At 37.6% G+C, this 17,053-nt stretch overlaps 1 long non-coding RNA gene across 1 annotated transcript; it reads right to left on the minus strand.

The window, feature by feature from the left end:
* Positions 1-4,843: 4,843 nt before the first annotated feature.
* On the minus strand, positions 4,844-9,364 carry LOC116665354. The gene is made up of 3 exons (XR_004321926.1): positions 9,286-9,364; positions 7,665-7,732; positions 4,844-4,943 (listed from the first exon to the last, which is right to left on the minus strand). It is a non-coding gene; the product is annotated as an uncharacterized LOC116665354 (long non-coding RNA).
* Between the last annotated feature and the right edge of the window lie 7,689 nt (positions 9,365-17,053).

Raw genomic sequence — 17,053 nt, forward strand, 5'->3', positions numbered from 1 at the left:
TTGCTAATTTTGAGATATTTGATTAAAAAATAAGTTCTTATCTCTATTCTGATTGGTAAAATGGTCTTTGACTGGTTTTCTAATATTAAAATTGTATAAATAGTGTCTAATTTTTGTTGATTTTTGGCTACGTAATACTATGGTAGAAACATTTCCCACTTTAAAAATATATTTCCAGAATGATCAAAATAATGTTTAGTTTGTTTTTTTTTTTGTAGCATCTAATCCAATTAGAGATGGTTCTGATTTTTCCCCAGATTTCTCTACTAATATCTATAATTTCAATCATACATAGGCACATGTTTATGAAGATAAAATTGACCACTTACTAGTTTGACCCTTTTGCTTATCTATCAAGGGTTCTAGTAAAAGCCTTTCTATCCGTTCAATAACATAAGAAGCTTGGTGTGTGTGTGTGGTGTGTGTGTTTGTGAACAAAAAATATATATAAAGTATTTACAGATTTCTGTTCCTATTAAAAACTTAATCTCATTATTTACAAATATTTCACTTAACTTCAAGACTTAAAATTTATTTACTGCTTGAGTATTCTTAATGAAATGTCTTGGTAGTGTTCTTAGGCTTGGTTAGATTTTGTTAAGGACTTAGTGGGTTGCAGGTTCCGAGAGAGACTCCATTTTATCCCACATTTGCACAAATATGTCTGCTCACACTGGTGACAACAAGAACAGACAAGGTCCCTCCTTCATGGAACTTACACAATTGATTCCAACTAAGAAGAAATTAGTTGGAAGTGTGAAAAGAAGTGAAGGATGCTCAGAGAAATTAAAACAAGAATTGAGCTTAGGGACATGCATACAGGGCAGGGATAAGGTGGGGACACCTGGTCAGAGAAACTTCTTGAAAGAGACTGAAGAAAAAGTGGGAAGTAGGTGATGTTGGGGAAGGACGTTGTGGCGCGGGAGGGAGGAGCAGGGAGGAGGAATCGAGCCAGTAAAGAACCTATGACTGGAAGCCAAAGATGAAAGGTGTGGCAGAGCACGGAGAGCAACCAGAATGAATAGAGAGACACCCCAAGGCTTTCAAACGTTAATGACGGTTGTGGTAATGTATCCATGAAACATGAGAAACTTCTGTAATTGTGAAGATCTATAAAGTATGAAGAGAGGCTGGTAATGATGTCAAGCTGAGATGTTTATAAACTCTGAAATACTAAAATATTTTCATGAGGAAAACAGCATTGCTTTCCTAGAATCCACTATTGAAAGTAGCCTTTAAGCCCCTTTTATATGTTCCATGACAACACACAATTAAGTAATCCCATGGTTTTGTTTTTGGTTATGGGGCTATAATTGACATATAACATTGTATTCATTTTAGGCATTGGTTTTCTTCCTGAGGGTCTTAATTAGGGTCTCTTTTTAGAAATAATTTCATCCAATAAAAAATTTTTAATAGAATTCGCTATTCTTTTCTCACAAATTCAATCCCAGACTGCCTCCCTTGAAATATCAGAGACATACTTAAATATCAGGGAAAGGAAAACTAGGTTAATGCTTTTAAGTGGCATTTTTCTGTATTGCTGATGTGATTCGTTTTAACACTAAAGCTGAAGGGAACTAAAGGTGAAGAGAAGGTCAAAACCAAGATTTCTCAGTGTGATGTGGTGTCTTTACCTCTTTTCTTAAAAACAGATGTTGTAGAGTCTCCGAGTAAGAACTGAGTGAGGAACACATTTACAAAAGTGAAAAATTAACTACTCTATATGATACCTACTCTAAAGTAAAGATAAACCATTGTTTTTATTAGTTAAAAACAAGGGTGGTGTTCTTACCGATCAATAGAATGAGGGTCAGAGATTTACAGCCCTCAAGCATCTTTAAACACGCCGAGACAAATATGAGTTTCATGGAGCAGTTTGTTAATCAAGATTTGTCATTTAGCTTTGTGTACTTTAGCTTATTAATGCTTCATACATGACCTGTACGGAAAATACAACTATTCCCATATTTCATGGTACAAAATGGCAAGATTCTTGCCTTTGAATTTTGGGGTAATTTTTCATACTATTTTCCATCTCTCTCCCAATCTATGTACTGTTTTTCATTCATTACACCTTGTCTGGATCCCTCTACAATTTATAATATTCATTTCAACTCTCCAATTCCCAAAGAAACGTCACCTAGAAAATGTACCTGAAGATGGTCGCTGATGTGTTTTCGCAGGAAGCTGAGTATTCAGTTGCCTGGAGGGTTAGAAGCACTTGGACATCAAACTGTCAGTGAAGGCCCTCTGAGGGTACATTGATCCTTGAAGGAAAGATAACCCATTGGAATATCAGCACCTCTCTCACACATCCTGATACTCCCCAGGGAATATAAGAGATAAGTGGTCCAGAACTGATGAGTGAATTCTGGAAACCAAAAAGGATAGCTTGCCTCTGACACATACTTACATGTTAAGTGACTTGTCCTAGTGAAACTCCTGTATAGCTTTTCATGGGCACCTCAAATTTGAGACCATGAGACCATCAAAGATTTATATGGGTTGCAGCAGGGACTAAGAAGGGTCAGGATGATGTGGGCAGACTTGAGTTACCCTAAGGAAGGCACTGAAGAACCACAGACTTGCTTCTCTATAAGGGCCTTGACATGAACATTGAAGGGGCTGTTCAAGTTTCTGTTAAAATATGAAGTCAGGAGTAACATAAAGTAAGATTTCAAAGTAGCAGCAAAATATGTAGCAATTTAAAATGCTTACTACAGAGTCAGACGAATATGTGTTTGAAACCACATTAGCTGTGTGGCAAGTTAAATAACTTCTCTGAGACTTGTTCTTCCCACCTGTAAAATGGGCTTAGTAATACTATCTACCACAAAAGGTTTTTGTGGGGATTAACTGAGTGAATGCTTATGAAATCTTCAGCGTGATGGTTTCTGACACACTGCACAGACTCAATAAATGGTAACTGTTATCAATTATCATTGTTATTCAAATCCCATGGGATCAGCAGTATTACTAGAAGCAATGTAAACTGCCCTGTGTGTCTCTGTGTAATGTAGACTGCTCTATTGCTAGAATCGTCTAGCAAATAACCTAAGCTGGTGTAGTTCAATAAGAATATATTACATAAAAGTAAAAGAAAAAAGCAGGATGAAGTAAATCATTAACTACTCCAATATGATTTTATAGAAGTGACACCCATACAATACAGTATGGTCTGATTGTTAGATATGAAAACATGATTACAAGCAATATTTTAAAATAATTTGTGTTTATACATATTTTGCTGGTTTCATACAATAGTGAAGAGTCTTCCTCTATTAATCAATAATCCTGATAATTCTGGGAGGAAATCACCAATGTTTATTTCAATCTGATTGTCTTTGTTTTCAGACCTATAATATGTAGCCATAAAAATATGAGATTTTTCTTTGAAAAGTTCTGTTAGGAGGAAAATATTTTTCATTGATTAATTTTATTCCCCGTTAAAAATCAATTCAATTCGTATTTTAAAATGTAAATGGTTAAATTTGTAATCAGCAATCATTAACGTGTTGGGCATTTCTAATGCCTTTATAACTGCAAAGTTAGGGACAAGATGCTTTTTGTTCTCTGTATTATGATTGTATGGAAAACCTTTATGCCAGCCAAAAGGACTTTCCCAAGCTACTGATTTGAATATCCAGTTGTTTATTATTGAACATCTCCTCCAAGATGTTCTGCAGGTGCCTGAAGTTCAGCACGTTCGGGCCAGGAGCCGTTTGCTTTGTTCTCACGTTGTGTTCTCACTATGTTTTCCCTCTCAGTATTACAGAGCTGTGGAAGCCAGAAACCTGGAAGTCATCTGTATCTCTCTCTCACTGCCCCCTCTCCCAGTCACTCCATCCTTTCTAGTTATCTTTCTGAGCGCTCATCCTCTCCTCCTCTTGTTTGGGTGCAATGCCCCAGTGCAAACTCTCATCTCTTATCAGGATTATGGCATTAGTCCCAGCTCCACTGGTTTCTCCAGCACTTCTGGAGGGAGCATCCTTAAACTGCACTGCTGCTCAAAACTGTTCTCTGGCTCCTCTTTGACCTCAGAAAAAGGTTCAAATTTGTTAGCATGTGTCTAAGGCTTTTTCCCTTTTCCTGCTTGGACCTAATATTAATCAATATAGTGTATCTGCTCTTCAGAACTTTGTCTGCAGTTGGAAGCTTCATAAGATTTTTAGATGTTGAAAGTTATCACTGTGTAGGTACTGGGATTTCCTTTATGTTTTATAGTCAAACTAGAAAGTGTAAAAATACGAATGATAGATGATCAACAGAGATGAAATGCTTATAAAAATCAATAGATTTAATGGCTCTAAAATATTTCAGGACATTAGCATTTGACACAAACAACACTGAAGGAAACCTTATTTAATGGAAAATTTTGGCTCCAGTTACGAAGTCTTTCTCATGTGTGACACAGTGATGTTGAAAAACTGAGGAAATCGACCTTGATAGATCTCAATGACGGCTAGGCAGATAGAGGCTTAACCGAGTCTAAGGCTGGGATTTAAAAAGTCAATACACAGGAATTTAATACATGCAGTAAACTCTCTTCCTCTTCCTTCTGTCTCTCCTGTGTTTGACTGATTCTTATTCAACCTTCCAGTATAAATGTTACATCCTCTAAGAAGTAACTCCTGAAACCCCAAAGTACAGGTCAGTGTCCCTCCTCTATGCTCCCTTTACGTCCTATACTTCCCCAACATGACACTTATCATGTTATTTTTCTGTCCCCGAACTAGACTGTAAACTCTGGGACGGCTGAAGCAATTGTGAGGTTTGTTGGTGTACTCCCACAGTAAATACATGTTCAATTAAAATTGAATGTAATAAACACCCTTACGTTCAGAATGGGTCCATTGCTCAAGATGCTGTGCACCAAATAACACAACAGGGCCAGAGCCAAGCTGTATCGACAATCACTGTCACCCAACAGGGGCCCAGAACTGCAGGAAGTATGAAAATTCATGTAAATTTAAAACCAGAAAACAAAACTGTTAATTTTTTATGTAGTCATATATGGTAAAAGTAAAAACACATGGCTGAGAGTTGTTCATGTTATTTTCAGTATAATGATTACCTTTGGGGAGGGAGGCAAAGGAATAAGACTGGATAAAGTTCAATTATACCTTAAACACTTTGTTTCTTTAAAAATTAAGTGAAACAAATAAGACAAAATGTTATACATTTGTTAAGGATTGATGATATGTTCATTGACATCTATTATATTATTCTGTATACTTTCTAGTATATTTAACTATTTCATAATTTAGAGAAGAATAAACCATAAGAAGGCAGAGTCTATTCAGATTTAAAAATTAAAACTTTCCCCATGCATGTTAGCTCAGCAGTACAGCAGTAAGTAGAATAAAATACATGCTATTGAGAATTAAAGGGTTACATCTCATTAGCAAATGTTCACTTAGGCAGTAATAAATGGTTTTGTTAGATAAGATGGAGAAGAATGTTTTTCCTTTACAGAAAGTGAAGTATTTTTCCTAATTACAAAAGCAAAAGAAGCTCAGAAATGCAAAATAAGGTGGGAGGGAAATCAACATTTAATCCTGCTTCCTTTTCTAATCCCAAAATGGAATCACTTCTGTCCAGGCTACCATGTCAGCAAACTGAAACTTTGATCATTTTAGTGTCCCTGTAAATCTTCTGCTTGACCAGAAATGCAGTATAACTAATTAGCCAACCACTAAATGCTAAGCCAACTCTGAGCTCTGTACTGACTTCTCTTTTTTTTATTCTTTATCCTATAAAAGCTTCCTGTCTTCTCAGTTTGCAGTTCTCAGAATGGAGACGGTCCACTTCATGAGGTGTTAAAAAAAGTTTGTTTGTATCACCTAAATTGTCTTTAATTATTTGTTAACATCTTACATTTTCATTCATGCTGAATGTTAGAAGAAACTGCTTTACTGATTCTTTTAAGATAGACAATCACGAAACAGCCTTGGTGTCCTGAATGCCAAAAAAATGCTCTGAAACATGGATATCCAGCACACATATCCATGAGGATGTGACATTACTCTGGGCAAGAGACGATGGACACAGTGCACAAAGGGGAACACAAGCAAGTAGGATGGAACTGAGGCTAGAAGCCATAAGATACCCATGCTTTGTGAAATTCCAGGCACTGTGGGGCCATGATATGATTCCCTAACCATGTCAATGTCACCATTCATTCTTTCAAGTTCAGTTAATATTGATGAGGTTATAAACACATGGCTTTCTCCCTTGAAATTATTTATCCATGCAAACACACCTCTCAATAGCCTAGCAACTCATCTGCCTTCTGCTTTCAAAGATAGATGCATCACACATTCCCTTATATAAAAGGAATGATTCAGGCATATTTCTGCACAGCCCTGTGAAGAAATAAAACCCAGTTTTCCACCCAAGGTCCGTGCAAACAATGTCCAACAATCAAGGACTTTTCTAAGTTATATTAATGAGACAAGCTTTTGCTTGGACTGGGTTTTTTGAGTCAAGTCTGTATGTTTGTGAATCTGCCACAGTACAAGTAACTCATGGGAGGAAGCCCTGTGTGTCACAAGAGCTGTGCCTGGAATTCCTTGGGTGACTACAATCTGTATAATCAGTGAGAAAGATACTGCATTATTCCAGGCTTAAAAAAATAGCTAAAGCTTTAATGCTTGTGATTAATTCAGTAGTTTACAAATAAAGAAAATATAAAACTTGATTAATTGGATGTGGAGGATGGGGATAAGGGTAAGAGTGATGGGAGAGAAAAAGGCTGATCTGGGAGACTGGGTGTAAGGTGATGCAAAGGAGGAAGTGTAGTGTCCCTGTGAGGCAGATAAAGTCGAAGTGTGAGAAGAAACAATCATTTTATGCACATTAATTTTGAAGTGCTTTGGAGGTATGCTTGGACTGACCTATTTCTGGTCTAAAATGCAGGGTAACTATAAAGGCTGGAAATACGCCCTTGATGGTCTTAAGATACGGTGTTAGTTAAAGTTGTAAGCGTCAAAATCATTGCCCAGGGAGAATTTATAGACTAGGCAGAGCAGTGGGCCAAAAAAAGATCCCTAAGAAAATCGTGTTAAGGCAGAGACACAGAAAAGGTATCCACAAAGCAGATGGATGGTCAAAGCTGGGAGCAAAAAAGGGGGAAATTTTCAATTTGCTGTCAAGGAAGTGGAGAGTATCAAGAATATATAATGATCAATAGAGACAAACAGAGCAGAAATGCTCCATAAGAAAACAGTTTAAAAAATATCTTGAATTTGGCAATATGAAGGCTGGTGGGCTTTGCAAGAGCAGTTTGAGTGGAGAGTTCTGAGCAAAAGCCACCTTGTCCAGGTTTAGATTGGATTATAATTGGGAAATGAGAAAAGGAAGACAATGAGACAATAACCTGCCCAGCGGGGTTAAAAAGAGGCTCTTTATCTTTTTTTTTTTTTTTGACTTGGAAAAATGTAAGCATACTTACAGGACGACAGAAAAACAATTACAGAGAGGGAGACACGGAATGCAAGGCAAGAAGAGATGGCGCTAACAGGTGGCGCGACATACTGGAAGAGGCGTCCTTATCCAGGCTTTGCTGCGTCAGTGAGGCGCACTAATTGTTACTGTTGGTTTTTTTTCTCACAGCCCTACCATGACATTCCCTATTTACATGCTATTATCTATCCACTTACTTTGGCAGGATCTGCAACATGACCCATCCATTTGTAAGCCTCATTCTCCCAAGTTCTCGGGCAAAATCCTGGCAGGAGGAAAATGAAATGAACTGGTGATTGGTGAGTGAAAGCAGAAGCCAGCCAGAGAGAGTTCTCTATCTGGCTGTGTACTTCTTTCTTAATTGCCTACATCAGCAATAAAATTACCTCGTGATAAGGTTTCCCTCATCCGAAAGACAATCTCAATATTAAAGCAACAAAGCCACAAAATCTGCATGATAAAGTGGAAATTTCTGTGACCTCCAAGTTAATGGGAACATCTCATGGACTTCCCTGACTGCCTGAATTGAATTAAGGTAGGTTTAAACCACTGCATTACACACACCTATATAGAGAACACAGAAAGATGTATCGTTTTCCTGGTCCTTAGGTGAAGTTCTGATAGAGCAATAACAAGCCATAGACACATGTAAGCTCACCTAAAGGCAGATATTAAATGCTCAGCTTTTTAATCACCAAGTAAAATGCACAGTAGGCATTTTTACCCCATTCCTGACTGCCAGCCCCCCTCTCAGACTCACTCCTCCACCTCCAAGTGTGACCGGGAAGACAGACGGTTAGAAATGTGGGGGACCTGTTCGACTATGCTTAGAGGTGGTAGTTCTTACAAGCTGAAAACATAATATTTTGTCTTTTTATGAATATAAAATTTTTCTTTTTCACCCTTTTCTATCTTTCCTCATTCATTCCTAGTAATCTCACTTTTTATCAGTAACCATCTCCTGTTTGTTTTTTCCCATCTTTCTCTTCTGAAGTTCTGAGTTGACAAGACAATTTTTTACCCTCTGCCTTCACCCCACAACCAATTGCTACTACCTTCCAATAGCAGTTCTAGAAGCTTCTATTGAAGTAATTGGTCAACATGTCAACCAACATTTATACTTAAGCTCCAGGCACGATTATCCTGAGAGGTGGTAACATAGGGTTTCCAGGGTCAACAACCAAACAACAATCATTTTGTTTTCTGGTGCTTGTCTTTGCGGAGAAGACTACTAATAATTAAAATCTCAGTGCTAAGCTCCAGAAACAGCATAAAGAATCAAATGGGGCAAGAAAGGAGCTTGCAGCATCAGAATGGCCTAGAATCTCCATGGTGCTTAATAAGTTTTCCATCAGAAACTCAGGAAATCTGAGGTATCAACATCATATGAATAGCTTGTAGCTGAAAAATATTCAGAATTAATAGAAACTCCAAGATACTGTAGATGTTCCTCAAGTGCCGGGAGAAACATGTTAGAGTGGCAAACACCCAGGGAGCTGTGGAATAAATTTCTCCCCTTTATCATCTTCACAAATGAATACTATTTGTTCTGGAAACTATAACTAGAAAACACATACTGCAGAGAACAATGGCATGCCCTGGTGTTGGATGTAATCCTGAGAATTGTGCCCTCTGCTTAAAATCTCAAAAAGATATGCTAAAACCAAAATAATGATGCCGGAGGAGAAAACTAAAATTAAAATAAGCAAAGCAAACAACAAAAACAGTCAATCTCTTGCTTTTTGAGTCACAGAAGTGAGCAAAGGACACTCTTGCATTCATAGCGCGGCAGTCCCTGCACACACATATTCAAATCACCTTTAAATATTCAGTTCCTGTTGCATTCAGCCCGTTTATTTCTATAGATTTTTCCTTCTTAATGGTGGCACAGATGGACTCACACTTGGAGAGCACGTAAAAAGTTTCTATTTCGCAGGTGAACTAGGAAAGCTGACCTACCTTCCTCTGGCCTTGGTTGATCATTACCCTTGATCAAATAAAAAGCCACATGTTCCAGCTGCCCTTATGCCCTGGTTGCCACAGTGAGACAAAGAAAGGAGAGAAAAGGAGAGAAACAGAAAGAAGACTTCAGACAAGATAGAAATTCTCATGTAAATTTCCTTATCATCTGAATATAAGCATGTTCCATGCTTTCAGCTTCTTTAAGGGACATTTAAATGGAATGAAAGTGGCTCACAATAAATCATTGACTCTTGCTGTAATGGAAATAATCATCATCTGCAACAAATTTGAATTTTAAAATAAGAAATGTAATGGAATATGTACCTAGAAAAAAAGTCAAGCTGCTGGGTTTGAAGTGAAGAAGAAAAGAGTGAGGGCTGAGAAGAAGGACTGTGTAAAGAGAGCCAGAGAGTACTCATTCCTCATGACTTTGTATTGACTCTCCGTAGGATGTGGACCTGCAGGGATCAGTACAACCACCTCTGCAGCTGGCCCAGCTGTAGGAAGAATGGGAGAATTCATGCCTTCCTCCAGATTCTTTAAGCCTTTGGAAGTGCTATCATTTACGGAGGAGTAGATATTCACTAAACAATATCTTCTTGCTTTCCATTTGAGCTTAACATATTTGGTAGATATTTGGAGTTACTTTACATATTTTTGAAGGCAGACACTCTACAAAATAAGGGGGGGGGGATTTCCCTCCAAAATGAGTTTAAAACCTAGGCATCTTCTGAAATGCATGGAAACATGGAAACATCATGATGTGGTAGAGACTGGGAAGTAGATTACAAATTAGTATACATAATCCCACATTTCTCTCGAAAACATACATTTTGGTGGGGTATGAAAATAAGTAAGAACATGGTAGGGAGGGGACTTAGGCCTCAAATTGTTAATAACGATTTTCTAGGAAATCTACAGAGTGGGGAAATTACAGCGGACTTTCTGTTTAATGATTTCCTTTGATAATTAAATTCTATTGATTACTATTGTAATTAGAAAAACATAAAACATTTTGTATTATAATGTCAACATGATCAAGATTTAGAAGTTGGTCATTAAGTGTAGTTACAGTGATGATCCCCAAAAGTGTTGAATCGTTTGCTAGTGACCAGGGGCTAATGTGTATTATCTAGAGATTTCTGCCACAGAGCAGGCCCTGTTTGAACTCGATGGACCAGATATGTGGACAGAAAAATCCTGAATACTTGCCTTACTTTTAAGGAATCTCTTTGCAATATCCCATTTCATTTCTCCCAGATCAAGGGGAAATGATAGGCATTCTATTAGCTGAAGATATGCACACGGTAAAATTGAGATATTGTTGCAATTGCCAAAGGCAAGATGAAAATTAAACTCAAGCAGATGATTTGTGCCTTTCCAACTAAAACCAGAATCAAAATGATAGCTATTTAATTTGGACAAGGAAAAGTTTTTGGAGAATGTGTTTCCTGGAGGTAGCTGTCAAATTTGAATAATGAGGGGAGTGAGAATGAAGAGATGGGGTGAGAAACCTCAAGCCAGCCCTAGAGTGAAGTCGGTCTGTGCAGGAGACCGCCTGCCTTAAAGACAGGTGCACTGACTCGAAATGAACGCAATATTGTAAATCAACTATGCTTTAAAAAAAAAACTTCTTTCAATTTTTAAAGGAAAGAGAAGCTGAGAAAGGGCTTCAGTTTTACTCATTAACTTTAAAAGATTAAAGACTAAGGTTTTCCAGTCTAGCATGTAAGAAATGTGACTGGAAAGCAACACCATTTTATTTGACATTCGGGTGCTGCTGAGACAGGAAGGGACTGGACCACCGTGCAAGGCACTGACCTAAATGTGAGGATAAAACTCAAAGTCCATTCTTTTGACATCAACAAAGGCAAAGAAAAAGACTTTGCACTTTATGACAATTTGAAACCACACATACCTCGTAGCAAAGATTACTGAACTGTTAAAATGGCCTTTTTCGTTGTGCAGTTATTGGCCAGAGTGAAATCAGGATCTCTTTCCTAAGTCACGGTGACAGCGAAGTTCAACATGGGTTTTTAAGATTTGTATCACATGCCTGCAAAGTTAGCTCTCAATCATCTGATTTTATTATTTTGCTCACTTTTAACAACTCAGGTGCTCATGTTCTGGGAAGAGGCGGAATTAATTTAGCTGCTTGAGTACAACATCAAGCCTTTCTAGCTACTCCTCGAAATGAATCTGTATGATTTTATGACATTTGCAATCGTTGCTTAGATGTTGCTGCTAAATTCGGCCTCTTTCAGGGAGATTTTGTAACTGGGACAAATGGATGCCTTTCATTCCATGGTCGCCTCATTTCTGGGACTCCTTGAAACAAGCATATCCCAGAGTAAAGAGATGGCTTTCAGTGTGTCCACGGCTAGAAGATAGCATTTCTTCAGAGCGGTATTGTCTGTAATCGGCTGTCTCCATGAAGAGCACCTACAACTGCCTTTGTCAAACAGAGTCAGAGAGACTGAGATCAAAGCTGCAGCCTCCGTGACTGGCTGACAGGCCAGATGAGCACAGCCGGAGAACAATCGGGTGGCTGATGCACAGCTGATGGGTTCCCGTGCTTCCTCTCACATCTGGTTTACCTCCTTTTATCAACGCTGATAAGTGCAAGAAAAGTATCTGAACTGGGCAAAGGCTAATGATAGCGTATTCTTAATACAGTCACATAAAAATCTAAAGGATTACTTATAATTCCCCAAACAGTATCAGACTGATCTTTAGGCTGTAATTTGTGTTGGCCACACAGTTCTCCTTTCAGAAGGATTTTGAGGTTTTCCATTTTACCACTTCCAACTTCCCATGCTTGGAGAGGAGTTTGTGCATAGCTCAAGGGGGCACCATTGATCTAAGCTATTGTGGGAGGTTAGAGGCTGATTCACAAAAGCACCTACTTCTCAGCCTAGAGGAATTTCCTACCCCAAGGGGATTGTAAACCCGAGTAAGCTTTAAGGAAGACAGAAATTCCCCTATGATATTCAGGGTTCTAGAAAGTATTGCTTTCTGAAGTGACTGTGGAATGTGAAATAGGGTATCTTTTATTCTGCAGAATGTTCAAGCAGTTAGAAATCCCTGTGGTTGCCAAAATGATTTCCACTTCTTTGACATTATTTTCCTAGTGTTAGCTTTAGTTCCTTTTCAAGCCTACATATTTTTTAACATATTTTCTATAAATTTTCTACCAATTAGAACAGTTACATATCCTAATGTGCCCCTGGATTATGAGTTTATGCAATACTTTTCATAGGTAACAGAATTTTTTGAAATTACTGTAAGTATGCTTGTATTATAAATACTTGTCATAAGCTCATCATAACAAATGAAAATAAAATTATATATAGCTTCTTTTCCTAAACATAAATAGGATGAAATTTTATAACGTTTTCACCGGTCATTCTATATCATGTTTAATTGGAACCACTGTATAAACAGTCTCGCACATCCATGGTTTCAAGGATCAGTTACATCAATGATACAACTCGACTGACTGCACAGTCCCTAAGTAATTTCTATGTGCCTAGAACAGTGTGCTACAGGTAAATTACTCTTCATCTTCCTTTTCACGGTAAAAAGGGTCATTTACCTATTGGCTGTCTGCCATAAGCATGGTAATAACAGCTCCTATTAATACAGTCATACCAACTCCATAAAAGGAAAAAAAACAATCCTTAAGTTTGGCAGAGGGCGAGCAAATTTGTAAGAAAAACTGGGTGCTCTGAACTGTTTCTGAACCTTCATGACCTTAATGACAACTCTCTTACGTTGAATTCCAGCATTCCATAGGCAGTCATCACGTAATTGAGGGGCTCTTGCAGCAAAAACTAAATCTGCTGAGCGTCTGCTGTGTGACGGGCACTGTGCTAAGAAGGTTATGTGAGTGCCGTTTGGAAGTCTCCACCTTAGCTCTGTAAGGTTGGAACTACAGTTATCTCCATTTTGCAGATGAGAAAACTGTGCATTGGAAACATTAGCAGGGTTCCCCCAAAGTCACACATGCGTAAGCAAAAGAGCTAGTCGCTGTGAAGTTGAAGCTTGCTACCTGAGATCACACAGTTCTGCCCGGGGCTGGCAGTGTGCCCTGTTCCTCCCACCCTTCCTTCTCCTCACCCCAGTGACACGCCCCGTCCCAGCTGATGGTCAGCTGCCGTTGGCTCACCCAGGGCTCTTTAGGAGGAATCTCTGAATTGGACCTTTTGCTCAAAATCTCCAAATTACTTAATAAAAAGGAAGAAGAAAAGAAAACAGCTTTCGATTAATATTGAATTTTATGATAGTTGGCATTTATTTCCCAGTTTGTTTCTCTCCCTAAATGGACACATATAATAGATGTCAACCAAACAGAATTACAAAATTGCTTTAAAAGTCCACTATTAAACCACATATCTGGTTATTTTGATTGACAAACTACACTGAAACTTAATAGTGAGATGCCTTAAGAATTTGTTTTCAGGTAGCTCAATTAATTGAGATAGAGATGTTATTTTCATTGTGCTTCCTACATGCCAGGCACTGTACCAGGTACTTTATCACGGTATCTCATAAAGACCCCACGACAACACAGTGACTTTAGATTCACTATTTTGTAGATGAGAGGACCTCAGGTTATGGATATTAAGTAACTTCAAGTTCACAAGCAAAGAGTGACAAGGCCGTGACTGGGGCCCAAAGTTCATATCTTCAAACTCCTTTTGCTACATTTCCCAAACGCAAAGTAGTTCATGGTAGTTGAATCATCCCCCATGCCCTTGGTGTGGGGGTAGGGGTGGGGGTGACCACACGCCCTCTAATGAGGTTTGAGAGTGCAGATTAGGTCACTCTTCTGCCTCTTCTTCCTGGGAACAGAATGGCAAGGCCTGTAGATTCTACATCACTACAAAGCCAATATATTTCATAAGCCACTTATTTAAAAAAATACCTTCCCCTCCCTGAATATCCTGCTTGTGGTGCTCACTCCCTGTAATAAGCACCCCTGGCAGATGCCCACTCTTTCAGTCCTACAGCATCGCAGCAAGTCAGCAAGAAGGGTTTCCAGCCCTAGGAAGTATAGCCAGATCTCTCTTTACTATCACCCCATTCACCCTTTAATAAAGTAATAATAACTTGGCATGTAAAGAGGAAACAATATACCACTGAAAAAGAGCAGCAGGTAAGAAGGTACTTTCATCTGCATTTATTTTGAATTCTATGACAGGCTTCCTTTTCCATCACACAGAGACAACTTTCTCCTTTTTTCCTACTGATATGTGAGTAAATCAAAGACCTAAAATCAGAACTCTGAAAGAAAAAAAGAAGCTCACTGTAGATTTTTTTCTTTACCTTGAAAAAAAAAAAAGCGTTTACCTTCTCACCACAACAGATGGTTTTAAATGCAGTGATTACAAAATGCTGAAGGTAAAATGGTTTAATTACAAAGTCAATACTGCCTCCAACCTGGGCTGAGTCTTTAGTGTAAAAACAACAGACGGAGCAGTGCAAACGCTGGGGCAATGTTTAACCAGAACTTTGCAGAGCCACTGCAGTAGGGTTTTCCATGGGGCTTCAGTAAACTGCAGAACTCATGATTCTGGCTTCTTCCTCATTGACCGTCCTGAGGACGAAGAGTTACACACATGAGTATCTACTTCACTGTGCAATATATGTACACACACAAGCAAGTCTGATGGGGCCTCCTGGAACCCAATATTATGAGACGGGGTTCAGTTTCAGCAAAAATTAGTAATTAGGAAAAGTTAAGGATACACAAAGAAAGAGTTTGTCATAGGAATGAGTTTGCAATTTATTAAAAAAAGGACACCATTCTGATTATATATTAGTAAGTCGTTTTCCAAACATTTGATGGTCAGTTTTGGCTTAAAACTCAAAGGAAAAGCAATGACACAGTAAGAAATTATTCAGCTGCTAGATGTTTGGAGAGTTGTTGGTTTTGTTTTGTTTTGTTTTTTTAATCACACAAAAGGGCAAAATTTACGTTGGCTTTCTTTGTAAAATTATCATCTTTTTTTTCCCAAAACAGAAATGATTGAAAGCTACAAAATATTATTTGTGGGTTAAATTGTAATTCTAATTAGATTTATAATACTGAAAGTAAAATCAGTCCCTGGTAAAAGCTTTCCTATGTGCTAATAATACACTCAGACATAGCACACAACTCAATTAGTGAAATTCTTTTCATTTTATCCATTAAATGGAATTAGAATCATCCATGAAAACTGATGGAAAAGAAAATCACATCCATTTTCTTTAAACTGGTGTATTCCTGCCTCATATCCACTAAACATTAATACAGGCAATTACAGGATGGTTAGGGTCACTGAGCCGAGCAGGTGTGGGAGGACCTAAATAGTTAAGTAAAATAAACATTTCTGATGGTCTTATCTCTGAACCTTCTGATCTTAATAAATGTCACCAGGATAACCTAAAACAATTCTACCAGCAACTCTCTGCAGGGAATTAAAATCAGAAGCATTTTGTGATTTCTAATCTGTTTAGGTTGCTCTGGGGGGAAAATGCCTCATTCCAGCAGGAAGTGCCCGGGATTACATTCGACAACATTTGGAAAGGTTGGTGTTGAGGTTGAAATGTGAAGAAAAGAAAAAGTAAAGGGAGATAAACACTATGTTCTAAAGATAAAAATGGCTTAAAAGGGGCAATTTTAAAAACATTGCATGAAGACAAATTACCTTCTCCATCATAATTCTTATATATTAATTTCACTTTGAGAGAAGTATTAAAATTGAATTACCCATTATCATTTTGGAAAAAAAATGATACAAATTCTATTGACAAACCAAAACCAGACTCATGGACATAGAAAAAAAACTATGGTTACTAAAGGGGAAATGGTGAAGAGGTATAAATTAGGGGTTGGGGATTAACAGACACACATTACTATAAATAAAATAGATAAACAACAAGGGCCTGCTGTATAGCACAGGGAACTATATTAGTTTCTTTTAATAACATATGGTAGAAAAGAATCTGAAAAGAAAAAATATATATATATGTATGTATATGTATAACTGAATCACTTTGCTGTACACCTGAAACTAACATTGTTAATCAACCACACTTCAATAGAAAAAAATTTTTTTAATTGAATTACCCTAATTTATATTAATAAGACATATGTATTTACTTACTGAATTTCATTCTCTGCCATAAGTTTTCTTTAAAAAAAAGCCCTAAAGCAAAAGGTTTCAACTTCTAAAATTCATTAATAAAATTAAGAAATTCTTTGGTAATCTTCAGGGATAAGTTCTTGAAAACCATACATTTGAAATTCATTCATTCACTCTCATTTCCTCCTTGATAGGCAACCATTTTTATACATTTAATGTATAACTTTAAAACATACTTTGTACTGCAGTATCATAGAGAAATAGACACGTCCACCTGTCCTAAGTATACGGCGTGGTGACTTTTCACAAATTGAACACAGCTGAACACAAATAGAATTATACTGTTTGCACTTGTATATGTCTGGCTTCTTTAATTCAGCATTGTGTTTTTAAGATTCATCCTTTTTTCTTTCTTTCTTTCTTTTTTTTTTTTTTTTTTTTTTTTGGTAAATTGAAGACTGCTCATTCTTACTGCTGTATAATAGCCCATTTTG

Source organism: Camelus ferus, chromosome 8 (genome assembly GCF_009834535.1).
Source record: "Camelus ferus isolate YT-003-E chromosome 8, BCGSAC_Cfer_1.0, whole genome shotgun sequence".
Lineage (NCBI taxonomy): Eukaryota > Metazoa > Chordata > Mammalia > Artiodactyla > Camelidae > Camelus > Camelus ferus.